Source organism: Berghia stephanieae, chromosome 1, assembly GCF_034508935.2.
Source record: "Berghia stephanieae isolate SIO BIC M18660-M18661 chromosome 1, UCSD_Bste_1.3, whole genome shotgun sequence".
NCBI lineage: Eukaryota > Metazoa > Mollusca > Gastropoda > Nudibranchia > Aeolidiidae > Berghia > Berghia stephanieae.
Genome location: NC_088360.1, coordinates 36,271,289 through 36,292,256, shown reverse-complemented (window position 1 = coordinate 36,292,256; position 20,968 = coordinate 36,271,289). Strand labels below are relative to the sequence as shown.

General features: G+C 37.8%; 1 protein-coding gene and 1 long non-coding RNA gene across 2 annotated transcripts in view; one reads left to right on the top strand and one right to left on the bottom strand.

The window, feature by feature from the left end:
* Positions 1–614: 614 nt before the first annotated feature.
* LOC144963867 (uncharacterized) overlaps positions 615–20,968 on the bottom strand; it is a 20,511-nt gene continuing 157 nt past the window's right edge. The window contains exons 1-2 of the long non-coding RNA XR_013643727.1: positions 20,880–20,968; positions 615–987 (exon numbers count right to left, since the gene is read on the bottom strand). The exon at positions 20,880–20,968 is cut by the window's right edge and continues 157 nt beyond it. This is a non-coding gene — a long non-coding RNA (uncharacterized LOC144963867). The remainder of the gene's footprint in view (positions 988–20,879) is intronic.
* The window catches only part of LOC144963840 (uncharacterized), a 15,906-nt gene continuing 3,982 nt past the window's right edge, over positions 9,045–20,968 (top strand). Inside the window, exon 1 of the mRNA XM_078897812.1 lies at positions 9,045–9,095. The gene's annotated coding sequence lies outside the window, so the exon portion shown is untranslated. The remainder of the gene's footprint in view (positions 9,096–20,968) is intronic.

The following is a 20,968-nucleotide window of genomic DNA, read 5'->3' as shown; positions in this document are numbered from 1 at the left end:
AATCATTCTTTAAAATTTCAAGGAGGATCTGATGACTTAGCATCAACTGTCACAAAAATTAAAGAGGCAGTCGAGACTTCTCAGCCGAGTGATAACTAGGAGATAGGCCCTAATAAGTCAAGTTTTATCGATTATCATCTATCAAGTTATAATAGATGAGACAAATTGACAAATCAACAAGAATTTTAAGAAAATATTAATTTGTCATGTAATTGAAATGATTGGCCTGACGGACGCTGACAGTGAAAATTCTTCCTATTTTAAAATTCTCCATCATCTGGAAATTGTTATATCAGTCATCAAGATCGATCATGAAAGTGATAAACAGAAGAGGGGTGGGGATGGGGGGACAGAGGAGGTTGAGTGGAAAAAACAAGGGAAGTGGGGTTATATCAGAAAAAAATGTACACGAAGGATAAAGAGAAAGAGAGAGAAGGAGAGGAAAGAGAGGAGAGAGAGAGAGAGAGAGAGAGAGAGAGAGAGAGTGTGTGTGTGTGTGTGTGTGTGTTTGTGTGTGTGAGAAAGAGAGAGAGAGAGAAAGAGAGAGAGAGAGAGAGAGAGAGAGAGAGAGAGAGAGAAGAAATATTCCCCCAAAAAGTTGAAAAGTAAGATAATAATTGAAAATGGTTCTTTATTAAGTTAGTTGCATTTAGTTGTCACAGTGGACATTTCTTGACATTTTCATTGAAAAGATAAGACTTGTACATTATATGTATATATATATATATATATATTTTTGGTTGACAGGTCACTACGATAGTAAACCAATTCTTTCCCTTTTACACGTAGAAATGTTTTGGAACGAATAGAAGAAATATTTTGATTATAGTTGACTCAATCATCGTTGGTATGTGAACCATTTTTTAGACGGATGATTCCACGATCTTCAATGGTGCTACATCGCCACTCTGCTGATCTCCATGTAGGTGTTTGGATGAGGAAAGTCCTGCCAACTTTTTACGGTAGGCCTTGCATTGTCTGGTGTAACTGTGAAAGGAAATATAAAAGATGCGTGTATTGATTGACCGTAAATGGAGCGAAATTGACGTCGCTCAGTTCTCTGTTATTTTTTTTTTAGACAGCCATTTTAATTATTAGTTTACACAAAATTCTAGTAATCAGACAAAGTCAAATTGATACTAAGCTGCTTGAAGCTGTGGACTGTAAAATATATATAAACAAAAATGAATATAACAGCTTCAAGACAGAACAAAATATCAATCGCGGAACGTGTCGGGCTCAAAACCCTTCTTCAGTCAACAACAACAAAAAACAAACGAAAACATACAATACTAAAAAGCCAGATTGACGCCAGAGAAATATTGAGTACGTCCTCTCCAAAACGTTCCGCGTTTGATATTTTGTTCGTTTTTGAAGCTGTTATAATCATTTTTGTTTATTACTTAATAATCAGGCTATAATGTCCAAGGTTATACACAGTTTTGTGTGCTGGTAAGGTTAATTTGACTGGTGATTGTTGTGAGTAATAGCATTAATAAATAAATTGCCTTAATTCATCCCCAAGGGGAAATTTGTCTTTAGGGTCTATTCCAAGGGAAGACTGGAATAACCCAGGCGTCAGTGACAGTGCAGCGCCGCAAAGTGAGCTAGGGCGAGGTGACTTGCTCAAGGCCGCAAACGAGACGGGTAGTCGAACTCGGTACATTTTGGGTAGAAAGCAAATACCGTACCGCTGAGCCAAGTTGTCCCCCTAATAAAGGATATGATACGGGACTCATCGTCTCAATGAGTCATCGATTTATGTGTCAGTAATGAGAATAAATAAATATCATTTCTTTAAAAGGTCAAAACAAAAAGGTTTTATTTCTAGTCATTTTATCAGATTCATAATACCTTTTTGAGGCAATTATTCACATATGTATAATTTTCTTCAACACTTTATATTCCCACAAGCCATGTAATATTCATAAATTTAAAGGTTCAAATATTCATAGTATATCTTAGGCAATTTGCCACTATTCATAAATACCTTCCTATATTGCTCCGATTCAAACATCAATTGGATTTTTCATTTACTTTTTTAGTTTGTTTTGTTCGTATTTTTTCCCCTGTGGCCTGATTATATATCCGCACAGGTTATGTAAATGATTGAAAAAGCAAACAACATGGAACACAAACAGATATACAAAAAATAATTGAGTTTTAAAAAAAGACAAGCACATGCTCAGACTCGCAATGACTCAGCTACAACAGAACCAAAACATTGAAATAAGAGGAAATCGATTATCATTATTTTCAGTCAACCTGGAAATTCAGTCTAAAACGATTATTACAGTCACAGATGAAAAGGGACTAGAATTATAACCAAAAAAGTGGATTCCGTTCTTCGTATTAAAATATCCAAAGGTGATATAGATCAAACGATTATTACGGACAGAAATGAAAAGAAACTAGAATTATTACTATTAAATGGATTTTGTTCTTTGTATTACATATCTATAATATCCATGAATTATATTTTTAAATGATTATTACAGACACAGTTAAGAGGGAACTAGAATTACAACATAAATTCCGCAAATGTCGGTCTCTGTATTATATTTCTGTAATATATAAGTCTTAGGATTATATAAATGTTGAAAAGCGATACGAATAACGAGTTATCTTGTTCCAATGGTTCCGCAGAGACAAACACCTCAGGATATCAATAATTGATGATTAGTAATTTTAAAACAGCACTTATTGGAAAACATTTGATCTTATACCAATTTCAAACTCCTATCCATAATATTAATAAGATTGCGTTTGTTTCCATTATAAATGGAATTTATTGCGACTTCAAATCGAGATGGAATTGATGGTAGTTTTCTTCAATTTTTGCTATCTTTTGTTGTTCCTTTTAATCTTCAAGTTATATTTAAATAGCGCAATATCCTTTATATATGCTCTAAGCGGTTTTAAAGGGACCTCAAGCCAACAGCGGCAATTAATATCTAGAACAGGACATGAAGCATGCAAGGAAACATTATATTTTTTTTTTCGACAGAGACAACATTGTTTCTAGTCAAGTAGTCATTGTGCATCTGAGTATAGTGAGAAAACCGGGTCACACATTCTTTGTTTTGAAGAATTACGCATTTTGTATGCTGGTCTTCCCTTCTCTTTAGTACAGGGGAGAGATTTAGATTCCTAAATAAATATTATGCTTTTTATCCCTCTGCTCTGTCCACCCGGGAATGAAGGAAGAATGTCCTTTTAGATCCGATGGAAAGAACTTCGCGATAGCTTTCCAAAGGGTAGCCAGCAAATATCACTGACTTTACCGTTTACTGTACAACCCCCCCCCCTCTCTCTCTCTCTCTCTCTCTCTCTCTCTCTCTCTCTCTCTCTTTCTCTCTCTCTTTGTATGACTACTGCTCTTTTAAGACTACCTTCTTCTCGAAATCTTGGGTTTGGGAGCTTTTTTTATGCGGGGTAGCAGCCTCTTATGGTTCACACTATTATGTTATGACGATCGACCCAATCAGCAAAGTCCGGTCCGCATTCGTGCACCGTCGCAAACCCGCCGGGTAGCATCGTCACAACACACCTTTCGACTAGATGCTCTGCCGTCTGGGGTTCTTGCCCACAACGTGGACATATTGGGCAGGTAGTTAGACCCCACCGATGTAACGCACTTGCCGTTAGGCAGCTCCTCGACCGAAGCCGATTCGCAGCTACCCAGTGTCTCCTCTTACTGGTATCAAAGCCTGGCAACTTCTCACCAAGCTTAGAGGAGTGTAGGTCCCCGCCCCCACGAGGGATTGAATTCGTCCAAACCGACTTCTATCTCGTATGTGCAGCTCTGTCCGTAGTCAGGGATTCTGCGTACAAGGGTTGCCGGGACTTATTTCGGCTCGAATTATGCGCATGAGAGGGGTATCCCCATTCCCAATCTCTTTGATCTTACTCAGCCAGTTTCCCGTAATCGTCTCCCTCCAGACATCGGGGGGGGGCTGGATCGCTGCCATTTTCGGGCCCCATTCTCTAGGGGTTGTTTGCTAGCGTTCCTGACACTATGTGCATCGACTTGCAAAGTTTTACATCCACCTTCTCAACGTTTCTGCTTCTACCCCACACTGGAGGCAATACTCCGCGGTGGAATAGCATAGTGCCAAGGCGGACGTTCTCAGGAGCGCTTGGCTAGCGCCCCAAGTCGATCCCGCCAGCTTCCTCAGAAGACTATTCCACTTCTCTATCTTCCGGGCAACCCCTTCGAGATGCACCCGATAGGTAAGGCTGCGATCCAGCGTCACCCCTAAATATTTTGGATGCGGCTCATATGGGAGTGGCTGGTCCCCGACTAGAACATTCAGTTTGCGGGTGTGCCAACCACTGCATAAGTGAAATGCAGTGGCCACGGTTTTTGAAGTGTTCATCTTCAGGTACCACTTGTCAAAGTAGGATTTTAGTCTGGTGACGTCCTCGCTGAGTACGCTCTCGAGACGGGTCCACACTTTACTCTGAGTAACGAGTGCCCAGTCGCCCGCGTATCCCAGCCTCAGGGAGGAAGTGTTCGGCATATCGCTAATGTCAACGTTAAACAACATTGGCGAAAGTACCGACCCCTGAGGGACCCCATTCTTCAGTTTCCTTACAGCGCGACGTGGAATTGCCTTTCCCCTAAGATCGAAGAGAACAACTTCAAGATCTTTTTGCACCTTATGATTTTTGCAAGTTTGAGCATCAACCCTTCGCACCAGACCGTATCGTACGCCGCTGATAGGTCTATAAAGACAGCACCTGTTTGCTGTTCTCGAACCCGTGCTCAATATGCTCTGTAAGGGCAATGACCTGCTCAGTGGTGCACCTTCCTTCCCTGAAGCCTGCCTGCTCGGGTGGCAGGGCAGCGTCTAGGACCGGCCCCCATCGGTTTAATAGAACACGCTCCAACAATTGTAAAGATAGCTCAGTAGCGATATGGGTCTGCAACTGTCTGCCTCCTTCGCCGGTTTCCCTGGCTTCAGGATGGCAACTATCTTCGCATGCTTCCACACTTGTGGAAGCTTTCCTTTTGCAAGGACGTCGACATTGCCTCTGCTAGCCAGACCCTGCCCTGGGGCCCAGATGCGTCACCATATCGGGATATACACCATCTCATCCTGCTGCTTTGCCGTTCTTCACTTCGCTAATGGCTGCACCCACTTCTCGGGGACTGAACGGGGCCGTCCAGTCCGACTCCTCCGCAGGTAGCGAGGCCAAAATCGTACGGTACGCCTTGCGGACACCGCGTTCAAAAGCCTGATTAGGGACCCGTTTACTACGGTTTTTAATGTTCTTGGCAATTGTGTCTGCCTCACACTCTGGTGCAGCCTTCGCGTAATTCCGATCTGGGTCCAATTTCTTTATCAAACGCCAAGCGTGGCGGCTGGAGTGTGTAAAGTCGAGACTTTCCACGGTCTCCTGCCACCGTTGATTCCTTCCCTCTGCCAGAGACTGAAGGAGTCTATCGGCTGCGTCCTGGGACTGGGTCTGCTGGTACTCTCGGTACAGCTCTTCCGAATCTGCTGTCCAGCAAGGGGTGTAGAATTTCCGTTTGCCCCGTGGAATAGAGCGTTGAGCGCTCTTAACCAGTAGCCTGCTGAATCTGGTTATATTCTTGGACTTGGGGGAATGGCAGGGCAGACCTGCTCGATATAGGAACTGAATTCCTCCCAGTCAGCCTTCCTGAAGTTCCATCTGCAAAGTGGGAGAGACTGCACCCTCGGTATTGTCACCCCAGCTGTGACAAGAACCGGCCTGTGCTGGCTATGCGGAAAGTCCCCGAGGACTGTTCGCTTCACCTGCAGCGGTTCACCGTTCGCGCCTTTCGTTACGAGGGTGTGGTCTGGAGTATACTCCTTCTTATGGCGGGTAACGCGGAAGGTACCCGTGGCTGTAGGATCGTACAGTAGGTGTAGATCATTACAGTCCATCCATGAGCGGAGTTGTCTTCCTGCCTCGTTGCAGTCTCGGTAGCCCCATTCGTGATGGTGGCTATTAAAGTCTCTCCCAGACAGATGGAAGGATGGCTGACCACCGGTACCGGTGGTGTAGTCCAAGTCGCTCTAGGTGGTTTGTTGATATTATGCAAACACAGTCCACCTACTTCCACGGAAATTCGGTTCACCCCATTGCTGTCCGTTACGCTCTCAATGACCCTTACCTTCGATGGCTCTTTAGCGTAAACGCTAACCCCTCCTTTGAGCCTCGAAGTGTCCTCGCGTTGGACCACCGTATCTGGAATCGGGAAGATTGCGCGCCTGAGTAAAGGTGGTGAGGGGGCTTGAGCCACACGGGAGGGCAAAGGTGTAAATCCCGGTCGACCGTCACGAGACCATCCCGGGTATCGAGCCAACGAGCCACATGAGCTGCTCGCCCCGGTGTGTGACTAAATTTGATCCAACCCGGTGCCCGAATAGCTGCCCTATCCCGGGCGCCACACTATTATCTTCATATGCGGGGCTGACAGTCGTTTTAATCGGTCGATAGTTGAAAGGAGAGTTTTCTGGCCAAAATGTTAAATGCATGATTTTTAGAGTACGGCAGAATTTAAGTGAAAATGGCATTGAACCGTAGGTTTCATTTGTATAGTTTTAGTCCAACTGTTAGCATGTTCGTTTTTATTCCTTGATTAAGATTGCTAGCTTCTGATTACTCATTAGGTGAAGCTTAAATAATCAAGTGGACTTCTTGTATTTAATGGAATGCTCAAGTGTCGTGAGATTTTAAAAATGTGGAACATTTTTAATTATTGTAATGCCTAGACGCGTTTAAACGCCATTAATTCATTTGAGCATAACACATTCCGGATGATTTCTAACGTGACTTTGCTATGATCGGTTTGTAGATATATATTAAATTTTGTTTTAAATTATTCACTATCTGATCGCCCCTATACCTTAATTGATTTCACTGTGGAAGCTATCATTTAATTGGAAATTCACCATTTTCATTACATTAATACTACGTTTCCACTCTTTCGGTTACTAATTTTTGTGTGGACTCCATTTTCAATGTGGCTTTGATATCTGTTTAATGGGAAATATGTGACTTACCGTCTCGAAGCGGTATTATGTCGGAATAAACTAGGTGATAGACATTAAATTTATAGACTCAACACGATACTTGGGATTAGTTTTACTCATTATGTTGGAGTATAATTATATAATAATAATAATAATAATAATAATAATAATAATAATAATAATAATAATAATAATAATAATAATAATAATATAATAATAATAGATCTTTATTGTCCATAAATATGGCAATTTGTCATTTAGTTACACTTGTTATAACGTTAAATGATAACTGTAACATTGAACAGATATTTCACTCCTACTTATTTTCTCTCTCTCTCTCTCTCTCTCTCTCTCTCTCTCTCTCTCTCTCTCTCTCTCTTCTCTCTCTCTTCCTCTCTTTCTTTCACACGTGCGATATACACAACATAAACATATTCATTTCGTTTTCAATTTGTTACAATTGTGGCAATTCGACACCAAAAATTATCATAATTATCAATTGGTCAGTTAATCTAACATTAAATAAATTAATCAGTTAATCAGTCAACGAATCAATCCTTGGTTTTTCTGTACCATATGAAATATTCAAATTTTTTATTGTTGATGGAACGAACGTTGATTTATACTTGTTAGTTCTACATTTAATCTGACAAAACCTTCTACCAGATGGTAAAAGACTAAATTCATGGTATAAAATATGTTTTTTATTGTTGGTAATTCAGAATGCTTTCCTTTCTATTGCTTTTCCATGAATTCTTTCTACTCCATCAAGAGGATGGTTTATTATTTTTGATGCCTCTTTGATAGATTTCGAAATTTTTGATTTATCTTTAAGTCGGATCCGCCAAACCATATGGTGCAGCCAAACGCAATTACACTTTTAACCAATGAGTCATAAACTCTTAACATAGTTTTCTTCCTTACTTGAAATGTTCTCAATTTCCTTAGGATGTATAATCTTTGGGGAACTTTCTTAGATATTATATTAATATGTTGAGAGAAATATATGAAATATATGATTCTTACATTTCTTTGTATTTATTAAACGGGTTATTTTTATCATGCTCAATAACACCACGAGCTTGCGAGTATGCGTTGTTGCACAATAAAAATATAACGAGTTTTATAGATACAAAGAAATGAAAGAATACATGTATTCCACCCTCCAAGTAAGATTATTAGACATTTCGTGACCAAATTGTATGGTAGTAGTACTTCTATTCGCCATACTTTGTATCTTTCTTCATCTGCTTGAATGACAATTTGACCCCAAAAAATAATAACGTTGGATTTGTATTCATGCACTCGAAAAGATTATTCTTAATAGGCTTCAACAGTCGTGACTTCACATCCCTCGTAATGACGCATAGTAACTTAGTAACTGGTTCAAAACTATCGAAACAATGGCGGACGCCCTTATGATATACTTCTCCGACGAGCATAAAAGTATGCAGAGGAGACAAATATTATAAATCTGATCATGTTTTGACTTTTATACGTTCTGATCACATGACATGTGAAAAAGTTCTAACCAGCATGAAGAATAAAAAGTACCGATTTTCTTTGTTTAGAACCAAGCAGCTCGTTGCTGGGCAGACGTGACATCAGACTTTTGAATCCTATTGCCATTCAGCTGTCTTTTACACATTATTTCACACCAATAAAATGTGGGAATATATTCGATGATAGGGTTTTCCAATTGGAGGAGTGGAATAAGTATAATTTCTTACATTACAAAAACTCAAGAAATGAATTTTCTTGTCATAATTTTGATTCTATACTAATTTTTCGGATTCCGATTCATCCCGACATAATACCGCTGTGAGACGGAGGGTCACATATTGTTTTACTGGTGTGTTGATAGCAATTACTCTTAATCGCCGGGGCTTTGAGAGATGTAATTGAAAAAAGTTCTCCTCCAATTCTCTTTGTTCTAATTTATGTTGTTATCTCCCTAGTCATGGATTTATCGGAGGATTTGTTTATTTTAATGGCATTTAACAAGGAGGTCGGAATCGAGGAATAATTATCTGATTACCGTAATGGTTATGGTTTCGTTGTGGATGTGACAATACTTACAAACAAAAAGTAAGCATTCCTCATTACAAGAGTGATAAACAATCCCATGATTTATGTTCGGTTATATGTAGGAAGTAATGGGCTTATATCTTTGTTATGCTTTGTGGTTTTCTGGTATGGAACTCGTTTTATAACCTATAGGTTAAAGGCGGTGCAAAATCGAGTCTTTGGAAAAAAAATCCCTTGGCCCGGTTTTCTCACTATACTCAGATGCACAATGACTACTTGACTAGAAACAATGTTGTCTCTGTCGAAAAAAAATATGTTTCCTTACATGCTTCATGTCATGTTCTAGATATTAATTGCCGCTGTTGGCTTGGGGTCCCTTTAAAACAGCTTAGAGCATATATAAAGGATATTGCGCTATTTAAATATAACTTGAAGATGAAAATGAACAACAAAAGATAGCAAAATTGAAGAAAACTACCAACAAGTCCATCTCGATTTGAAGTCGCAATAAATTCCATTTATAATGGAAACTAACGCAATCGTATTAATATTATGGATAGGAGTTTGAAATTGGTATAAGATCAAATGTTTTCCAATAAGTGCTGTTTTAAAAGAACTTATCATCAGTTATTGATATCCTGAGGTGTTTGTTTCTGCAAAACCATTGGAACAAGATAACTCGTTATTCGTATCGCTTTTCAACATTTATATAATCCTAAGACTGAGATATTATAGTTGGGCTGCTGGCCATCCTCTATCTTCAGTGAAAAGTAATCACCCTCATTATTATAAGTGTCCAAATGGACTTAAGGGTGGATAACAAATTGTTTGCTTTGAAAAATTATGCATGTGGTCTGCTGGCAATCCCCTATCCTCAGTGAAAAGTAATCACCCTCATTATTATGATTGTCCGAACGGACTTAAGGGTGGAATACAATTTTTTTGCTTTGAAAAATTGCGCATGTGGTCTGCTGCTGCCCATCGCCTCTCTTTAGTGAAAACTAATCACCCATATTATTATAATTGTCCGAGTGGACTTAAGGGTTGGTCACAATTTGTTTGTTTTGAAAAATTACGCATTTGGGCTGCTGGCCATACTCTATCTTCAGTGAAAATTAATCACCCTCAATATTATAATTGTCCGAATGGACTTAAGGGTTGTGCACAATTTGTTTATTTTGAAAAATAACGTACATCTTAGTCAGCTGGCCTTCTTCTCTTCAGTGAAAACTAATCACCCACATTTTTATAATTGTCCGTGTGGACTTAAGGGTAGGTCACAATTTGTTTGTTTTGAAAATTATGCATTTGGGCTGATGGCCATCCTCTATATTCAGTGAAACATAATCACCCTCATTATTATAATTGTCCGAATGGACTGAAGGGTTGTGCACAAATTGTTTATTTTGAAAAATAACGTATTTCTTAGTCTGGTGGCGCTCTCCTCTTCAGTGAATACTGATCACCCACATTTTTATAATTGTCCGCGTGGACTTAAGGGTATGTCACAATTTGTTTGTTTTGAAAAATTATGCATTTATCTGATGGCCATCCTCTATATTCAGTGAAAAACAATCACCCTCATTATTATAATTATCCGAATGGACTTAAGGGTTGTGCACAATTTGTTTATTTTGAAAAATAACGCATTTCTTAGACTGCTGGCTTTCTTCTCTTCAGTGAAAAGAAATCACCCCCATTATTAAAATTGTCCGAATGGACTTAAGGATGGAATACAATTTGTTTGCTTTGAAAAATTACACATGCGGTCTGCTGCCCATCCCCTCTCTTTAGTGAAAACTAATCACCATATTATTATAATTGTCCGAGTGGACTTAAGGGTTAGTCACAATTTGTTTGTTTTGAAAAATTACGCATTTGGGCTGTTGGCCATCCTCTTTCTTCAGTGAAAAGTAATCACCCTCAATATTATAATTTAATGGGTGGAATACAATTTTTAAAATGTGGGTGATTAGTTTTTACTGAAAAGAAGAAGGCCAGCAGTCTACCAAATACGTTATTTTTCAAAATAAACAAATTGTGCACAACCCTTAAGTCCATTCGGACAATTATAATATTGAGGGTGATTACTTTTCACTGAAGATAGAGGATGGCCAGCATCCCAAATGCGTAATTTTTCAAAACAAACAAATTGTGACCAACCCTTAAGTCCACTCGGACAATTATAATAATATGGGTGATTAGTTTTCACTAAAGAGAGGAGATGGGCAGCAGACCACATGCGTAATTTTTCAAAGCAAACAAATTGTATTCCACCCTTAAGTCCGTTCGGACAATTATGATAATGAGGGTGATTAATTTTCACTGAGGATAGGGGATTGCCAGCAGACGACATGCATAATTTTTCAAAGCAAACAAATTGTTATCCACCCTTAAGTCCATTTGGACACTTATAATAATGAGGGTCATTACTTTTCACTGAAGATAGAGGATGGCCTGCAGCACAAATGCGTAATTTTTCAAAACAAACAAATTGTGACCTACTCTTAAGTCCACTCAGACAATTATAATAATGTGGGTGATCACTTTTCACTAAAGAGAGGGGATGGGCAGCAGTCCACATGCGTAATTTTTCAAAGGAAACAAAATTGTATTCCACCCTTAAGTCCATTCGGACAATTATAATAATGAGGGTGATTACTTTTCACTGAAGATAGAGGATGGCCAGCAGCCCAAATGCGTAATTTTTCAAAACAAACAAATTGTGACCATCCCTTAAGTCCACTCGGACAATTATAATAATGTGGGTGATTAGTATTCACTGAAGAGAGGGGATGGGCAGCAGACAACATGCGTAATTTTTCAAAATAAACAAATTGTATTCCACCCTTAAGTCAATTCGGACAATTATGATATTGAGGGTGATTACTTTTCACTGAAGATAGAGGATTGCCAGCAGACGACATGCGTAATTATCAAAACAAAGAATTTGTGACACACCCTTAAGTCCACCTGGACAATTATACTAATCTGGGTGATCAGTATTCACTGAAGAGACACACCCTTAAGTCGATTCGGACAATTATATTAATAAGGGTGAGTATTTTTCACTGAATATAGAGGATGGCATCAGCCCAAATGCATAATTTTTCAAAACAAACAAATTGTGACCTACTCTTAAGTCCACACGGACAATTATAAAAAATGTGGGTGATTAGTTTTCATTGAAGAGATGGGATGGCCAGCAACCATATGTGTAATTATCAAAACAAAGAATTTGTGACTTACCCTTAAGTCCACACGGACAATTATAAAAATGTGGGTGATTAGTTTTCACCGAAGAGAAGAAGGCCAGCAGTCTAACAATTACGTTACTTTTCAAAATAAACAAATTGTGCACATCCCTTAAGTCTATTCGGACAATTATAATATTGAGGGTGATTACTTTTCACTGAAGATAGAGGATGGCCAACAGCCCAAATGCGTAATTTTTCAAAACAAACAAATTGTTACCAACCCTTAAGTCCACTCGGACAATTATAATAGTGTTGGTGATTTGTTTTCACTGAAGATTTGGGATTGGCAGCAACCAAATGCCTTATTATCAAAACAAAGAATGTGTGACCCAACCTTTAGTCCAGGTGGACAATTATAATAATGAGCGTGATCAGTATTCACTGAATAGAAGAAAGCCAGCAGACTAAGAAATGCGTCATTTTTCAAAATAAACAATTTGTGCACAACCTTAAGTCCATTCAGAAAATTATAATAATGAGGGTGATTATTTTTCACGTTATATAGAGGATGGCCATCAGCCCAAATGCATAATTTTTCAAAACAAACAAATTGTGACCTACCCTTAAGTCCACATGGACAATTTAAAAAATGTGGGTGATTAGTTTTCACTGAAAAGAAGAAGGCCAGCATTCTTAGAAATACGTTATTTTTCAAAATAAACAAATTGTGCTCAACCCTTAAGTCTATTTGGACAATTATAATATTGAGGGTGATTACTTTTCACTGAAGATAGAGGATGGCCAACAGCCCAAATGCGTAATTTTTCAAAACAAACAAATTGTGACCAACCCTTAAGTCCACTCGGACAATTATAATAATGTTGGTGATTTGTTTTCACTGAAGATTTGGGATTGGCAGCAACCAAATGCCTAATTATCAAAACAAAGAATGTGTGACCCACCCTTTAGTCCAGGTGGACAATTATAATAATGAGCGTGATCAGTATTCACTGAATAGAAGAAAGCCAGCAGACTAAGAAATGCGTCATTTTTCAAAATAAACAATGTGTGCACAACCTTAAGTCCATTAAGAAAATTATAATAATGAGGGTGATTATTTTTCACGTTATTTCGAGGATCGCCATCGGCCCAAATGCATAATTTTTCAAAACAAACAAATTGTGACCTACCCTTAAGTCCACATGGACAATTTAAAAAATGTGGGTGATTAGTTTTCACTGAAAAGAAGAAGGCCAGCAGTCTTAGAAATACGTTATTTTTCAAAATAAACAAATTGTGCTCAACCCTTAAGTCCATTCGGACAATTATAATATTGAGGGTGATTACTTTTCACAGAAGATGGAGGATGGCCAGCAGTCCACATGCATAATTTTTCAAAGAAAAAAAAATTGTATACCACCCTTAAGTCCGATCGGACAATTATAATAATCAGGGTGATTACATTTCACTGAATATAGAGGATGGCCAGCAGACCACATGCATAATTTTTCAAAACAAAGTGTTACCAACCCTTAAGTCCACTCGGACAATTAAAATAATGTGGATGATTAGTTTTCACTGAAGAGAGGGGATGGGCAGCAGACAACATGCGTAATTTTTCAAAATAAACAAATTGTATTCCACCCTTAAGTCAATTCGGACAATTATGATATTGAGGGTGATTACTTTTCACTGAAGATAGAGGATTGCCAGCAGACGACATGCGTAATTATCAAAACAAAGAATTTGTGACACACCCTTAAGTCCACCTGGAAAATTATACTAATCAGGGTGATCAGTATTCACTGAAGAGACACACCCTTAAGTCCATTCGGACAATTATGATATTGAGGGTGATTACTTTTCAATGGCCAGCAGTCCACATGCATAATTTTTCAAAACAAACAAATTGTGACCAACCCTTAAGTCCACTCGGACATTAAAATAATGTGGATGATTAGTTTTCACTGAAGAGAGGGGATGGGCAGCAGACAACAAACGTAATTTTTCAAAATAAACAAATTGTATTCCACCCTTAAGTCAATTCGGACAATTATGATATTGAGGGTGATTACTATTCACTGAAGATAGAGGATTGCCAGCAGACGACATGCGTAATTATCAAAACAAAGAATTTTTGACACACCCTTAAGTCCACCTGGACAATTATACTAATCAGGGTGAGTATTTTTCACTGAATATAGAGGATGGCATCAGACAAAATGCATAATTTTTCAAAACAAACAATTTGTGACCTACCCTTAAGTCCACACGGACAATTATAATAATGTGGGTGATTAGTTTTCACTGAAGAGAGGGGATGGGCTGCAGACCACATACGTAATTTTTCAAGCAAACAATTTGTATTCCACCCTTAAGACAATTCGGACAATTATGATATTGAGGGTGATTACTTTTCACTGAAGATAGAGGATTGCCAGCAGACGACATGCATAATTATCAAAACAAAGAATTTGTGACACACCCTTAAGTCCACCTGGACAATTATACTAATCAGGGTGATCAGTATTCACTGAAGAGACACACCCTTAAGTCCATTCGGACAATTATACTAATAAGGGTGAGTATTTTTCACTGAATATAGAGGATGGCATCAGCCCAAATGCATAATTTTTCAAAACAAACAAATTGTGATCTACCCTTAAGTCCACACGGACAATTATAAAAAATGTGGGTGATTAGTTTTCACTGAAGAGATGGGATGGCCAGCAACCATATGTGAAATTATCAAAACAAAGAATTTGTGACATACCCTTAAGTCCACACGGACAATTATAAAAATGTGGGTGATTAGTTTTCACCGAAGAGAAGAAGGCCAGCAGTCTAACAAATACGTTATTTTTCAAAATAAACAAATTGTGCACATCCCTTAAGTCTATTCAGACAATTATAATATTGAGGGTGATTACTTTTCACTGAAGATAGAGGATGGCCAACAGCCCAAATGCGTAATTTTTCAAAACAAACAAATTGTGACCAACCCTTAAGTCCACTCGGACAATTATAATAGTGTTGGTGATTTGTTTTCACTGAAGATTTGGGATTGGCAGCAACCAAATGCCTAATTATCAAAACAAAGAATGTGTGATCCACCCTTTAGTCCAGGTGGACAATTATAATAATGAGCGTGATCAGTATTACTGAAAAGAAGAAAGCCAGCAGACTAAGAAATGCGTCATTTTTCAAAATAAACAATTTGTGCAGAACCTTAAGTCGATTCAGAAAATTATAATAATGAGGGTGATTATTTTTCACGGTATATAGAGGATGGCCATCATCCCAAATGCATAATTTTTCAAAACAAACAAATTGTGACCTACCCTTAAGTCCACATGGACAATTTAAAAAATGTGGGTGATTAGTTTTCACTGAAAAGAAGAAGGCCAGCAGTCTTAGAAATACGTTATTTTTCAAAATAAACAAATTGTGCTCAACCCTTAAGTCCATTCGGACAATTATAATATTGAGGGTGATTACTTTTCACTGAAGATAGAGGATGGCCAGCAGACTACATGCATAATTTTTCAAAGCAAACAAATTGTGACCAACTTTAAGTCCACTCGGACAATTATAATAATGTTGGTGATTTGTTTTTACTGAAGATATGGGATTGGCAGCAACCAAATGCCTAATTATCTAAACAAAGAATTTGTGACCCACCCTTTAGTCCAGGTGGGTAATTATAATAATGAGCGTGATCAGTTTTCACTGAAAAGAAGAAAGCCAGCAGACTAAGAAATACGTAATTTTTCAAAGAAAACAATTTGTTATCCACCCTTAAGTCCACTCGGACAATTATAATAATGTTGGTGATTTGTTTTCACTGAAGAGAGGGGATGGCCAGCAACCATATGCGTAATTATTCAAAACAAAGAATTTGTGACACATCCTTAAGTCCACGCGGAGAATTATACTAATCAGGGTGATCAGTATTTACTGAAGGGAAGAAGGTCAGCAGACCAAGAAACACGATATTTTTCAAAATAAACACATTGTGCACAACCCATAAGTCCATTGGGACAATTATAATAATGAGGGTTATTATTTTTCACTGAGGATAGAGGATGGCCATCAGCCCAAATGCGTAATTTTTCAAAACAAACAAATTGTGACCAACCCTTAAGTCCACTCGGACAATTATAAAAATGTGGGTGATTACTCTCCACCGAAGAGAAGAAGGCCAGCAGACTAAGAAATGCGTTATTTTTCAAAATAAACCAATCGTGCACAGCCCTTAAGTCAATTCGGACAATTACAATAATGAGTGTGATTACTTTTCACTGAAGATAGGGGATGGCCAACAGACCACATGCGTATTTTTTTCAAAGCAAACAATTTGTTATCCACCCTTAAGTCCACTCGGACAATTATAATAATGTAGGTGATTAGTTTTAACTTTAGAGAGGGAATGGCCAGAAACCATATGCGTATTTGTCAAAACAAAGAATTTGTGACACACCCTTAAGTCTACGCGGACAATTATTACAGGGTGATCAGTATTCACTGAAGAGAAGAAGGCCAGCAGAACAAGAAATACGTTAGTTTTCAAAATAAACAGATTGTGCACAACCCTTAAGTCCATTCAGACAATTATAATAATGAGGGTGATTACTTTTCATTGAAGATAGAGGATGGCCATCAGCCGAAATGCGTCATTTTTCAAAACAAACAAATTGTGACCAACCCATAAGTCCACTCGGACGATTATAATAATGTTGGTGATTTGTTTTCACTGGAGATATGGGATTGGCAGCAACCAAATGCGTTAATATCAAAACAAAGAAGTTGTGACCCACCCTTTAGTCCACACGACAATAATAATTATGACGGTGATCATTATTCACTGAAGGGAGGGATATGCCTGCCTAAAAAATGTGTAATTTTTCAACACAATCACATTGTGGCCCACCGATAAGACTACCCGAAATTATAATAATGAGAGGAAAGTTTATGGCAATCCGACCAATAATGGTGTTTCTTGATCGACGGTTATATGATTATTACTGATTAATTTTCACTGAAGACAAGGGAAGGCAGGTAGACCACCCTTAAGTCCATTCGGACAAATGAAATTATGAGGCTGTTTAGTTTTCACAGAAGAGAGGGGATGGCCAGCAAACAACTGCGTAATTATTCAAACCAAGAATTTGTGACACATCCTGAAGTCTATTTGGACAATTATAATATGAGGGTGATCAGTATTCACTGAAAAGAATAAGGCCAGCAGACCAAAAAATGCGCAATTTTTCAAAATAAACATATCGTGAACAACCCTTAAGTCAATTCAGACAAATATAATTATGAAAGTGAATAGTTTTCATTGAAGATAGAGGATGGTCAACTGACCAAATGCGTAATTTTTCAAAACAAAGAATGTGTGACCAACCCTTAAGTCAACGTGGACAATTGTAATAATGAAGGTGATTTGTTCTCACTGAAGACAATGGAAGACCAGCAGACAAAATGCGTAATTCTTCAAAACAAAGAATTTGGTACCCACCCTTAAGACCACGCGGACAATTATAATAATGAGGGTGATCAGTATTCACTGAAGAGAAGAAAGCCAGAAGACCAAGAAATGCGTAATTTTTCAAAATAAACAAATTGTGAACAACCGTTAAATTCATTTGGGCATTTATTCTAATTAGAGTGAGTTATTTTCACTGAAGATAGAGGATGGCCAGGAGACACAATGCGTAATTGTTTCAAAAGGAACAATTTGTGACCCAATTTATGTCCACCAGGACAATAATATTAACGAGGGTGATAAGTTTTCACTTAGGATAGGGGATTGCCAGCAGACAAAATGCTTCATTATTCAAAGCAAAGATTTTGTGATCCAACCTTAAGTCCACAAGGACAATTATATTAATGAGGGTGACTAGTTTTCACTGAAGATAGAGGTGATTGCCAGCAGACAAAATTCGTAATTATTCAGAGCAAAGAATTTGTGACCCACACTTAAGTCCACTCGGACAATTATAATAATGACGGTGGTTAGTATTCACTGAAGGGAGGGATATGCCTGCCTAAAAAATGTGTAATTTTTCAACACAATCAATTTGTGACCCACCCATAAGACGACTCAGACAATAATAATGAGAGGAAAGATTATGGCAATCGGACCAATAATGTTTTTTTCTAGATCGATTGTTATGTCATTAATTTTCACTGGAGACAAGGAAATGTAGGAAGACCACCCTTAAGTCCATTCGGACAAATGATATTATGAGGCTGATTAGTTTTTACTGAAGAGAGGGGATGGCCAGCAAACAAATGCGTAATTATTCAAACAAAGAATTTCTCACACCTCCTTAAGTCTATTCGGACAATTATAAAATGAGGGTGATCAGTATTCACTGAAAAGAAGAAGGCCAGCAGACCAAGAAATGCGCAATTTTTCAAAATAAACAAATCGTGAACAACACTTAAGTCAATTCAGACAAATATAATTATGAAAGTGAATAGTTTTCATTGAAGATAGAGGATGGCCAGCTGACCAAATGTGTAATTTTTCAAAACAAAGAATGTGTGACCAACCCTTAAGTCCACTCGGACAATTGTAATAATGAAGGTGATTTGTTCTCACTATGGCTGTATTCCGAGTATTCTCCCCGTTCATTCAATAAACTGACAACAGCAATTGCTACCTTTTGGAAAGGACACCAGTTCAGCGCAAAAGACTTTTCACCAGGCCTTACATATCCAGCTACCCAATCACTGCTAGGTAGGCCTGGGGGGGGGGGGGGGGGAGAAAGAACAATCGACAGAATCTGGAATCGATAGGAATCCCTTTCCTTGTGATTCGAGTCAGCTAGCGTGGCATCGTGAGACCATTCTACCTGTGACTCTGAGAATACTCTCCACAGTATATCGTCAACAAGGCTTTACAATAGTAAAACTTTATTTTTATTTGCTAGAAAACTTTTATCAAAAACATTGATCGATCAAGATGGCCCACAACTTGTCAAACAATTGCAAACCGGAGTCTTCAAAGCAGTCTTGATGAGCTTGGCAACGCTTATTCATTCCTAGAGCATGTGAATCATGTGATCATTTCATTCAGTATAAGCCGCGTATTACGCGTCCTGTTTGTACTATCAGTCTCACAATGTCCGTAACTCCTTTAGGTAATTGAATAATGTAACGAATGAAAGTGCCTCACTCAAGGACACATCGCCGAAGGAGGATGTTGCTATTATTGGCATCACTCTAGATATCGCTTTACTTTATTTCAAGAGGAGATATTCTACATTGAAATAAAACTATATAAAATTCGAATTATTATTGACAAGACCGCTTCTGCATATTTTTTCAAAGTTGTTGTTAATGTCATCTTGCAAGGCGCATCTAATGATCAAGATTAAGTTCCGATGTCACAATAATCAATCTTGTCAATGTCTAAAAATGATGTCGGGAACAACAAGAGTGTTATAAAAAAATAGGTTTCTACTGAACTTTCAGTTCCAAATTATTTTGAATAGTGGATTCTTTTTTTTTTTTTTTTCATTTGTTTTTTTTTTTTTCATTTGTTTTTTTTTGTTTTTTTTTTGACAGTGAACAGTTGTATCCAAATGAGCATGCCATATTATAAATGATACTATAGAAGTAATGAAGATGACGTCAGTAACCACTTTGTTATTGTTTTGTTTTTGTTTTTGTTTTTTGTTTTTGGACCGCCATTTGGATGATTAGTCCTCACAAAACCATAACAACTAGACAATAAGCCTTTAAGATTAGAAATAATTGTCTTTGTTAGTGCGTTTCATCTGGCGATATTTTTGGTATTTTACTTAAGCGCATAGCATCAAGAAAAACATTAGTAATCCAAAATTTGAATATAGATTAACAATAAGTATAGCTTTCATGGGGTAATTAGAAGGAAGAATGCGGTGTTTCCCATGTCCAATCCTGTGGGGGGGGGGGGGGGATATGAAATCATTCTTCTCAACGCAAGTCTTCGTCTCATTCGTTTCAATTTCACTAACTTATTTTTTAAAGAAGACCTGGTTTTGTTACACAAAAAAACTCATTCAATATTGAGAAGTTTTGTTAATTTTTCTTCAATTTATTCGGACTTGACCTCGGAGTTATCTATCCTCATCTGAAACGCCTTTCCATATCCAGTTGAAGTGACAAGTATTGATTGACTGAAAAGTAATCAATTTTTTAAAGTGTCCCTGCTTGTCATCAGATTAGAGACTTCTTTCTTTTTGACTTCAAAATTAACCCCCGTGACAATCCCTTATATTTCAAAAGGAATAAAAAGCCTTTCCCCCCAATACAATTTACCTTTTTGAAGAAAAATGTGTTTTCTTTTTAAAAAAACAAACGAGATATTAATATTATCTACATAAGGTAAACATCTGAAAACCACTTACGGTCACAAAATGCCCAAATATTTTCAAAATTTTTAACTGCACTTTTTAAACTGGGCTGCTTGACACAAAAGACCATTTTTTCCCTCTATGACCTCTTTATTGACCGTAAACATGTGAAAATCTTTGTTGATTAAAAAAAACGGTTAAAAACGATTTTTTGTGTGTAGATATCAATATTTCCTATATATGAATCATTTTTCATTTCACTAAATAGACAATGAATAATTATTTTTAAATCGACTTACTTGGGCCACATTCTCAAGAACGAATAGAAACCGACGCAAGTGATTCCAAAGAGAATATACTGGATTTGTTGGGATTGCAGCTGGCTGAT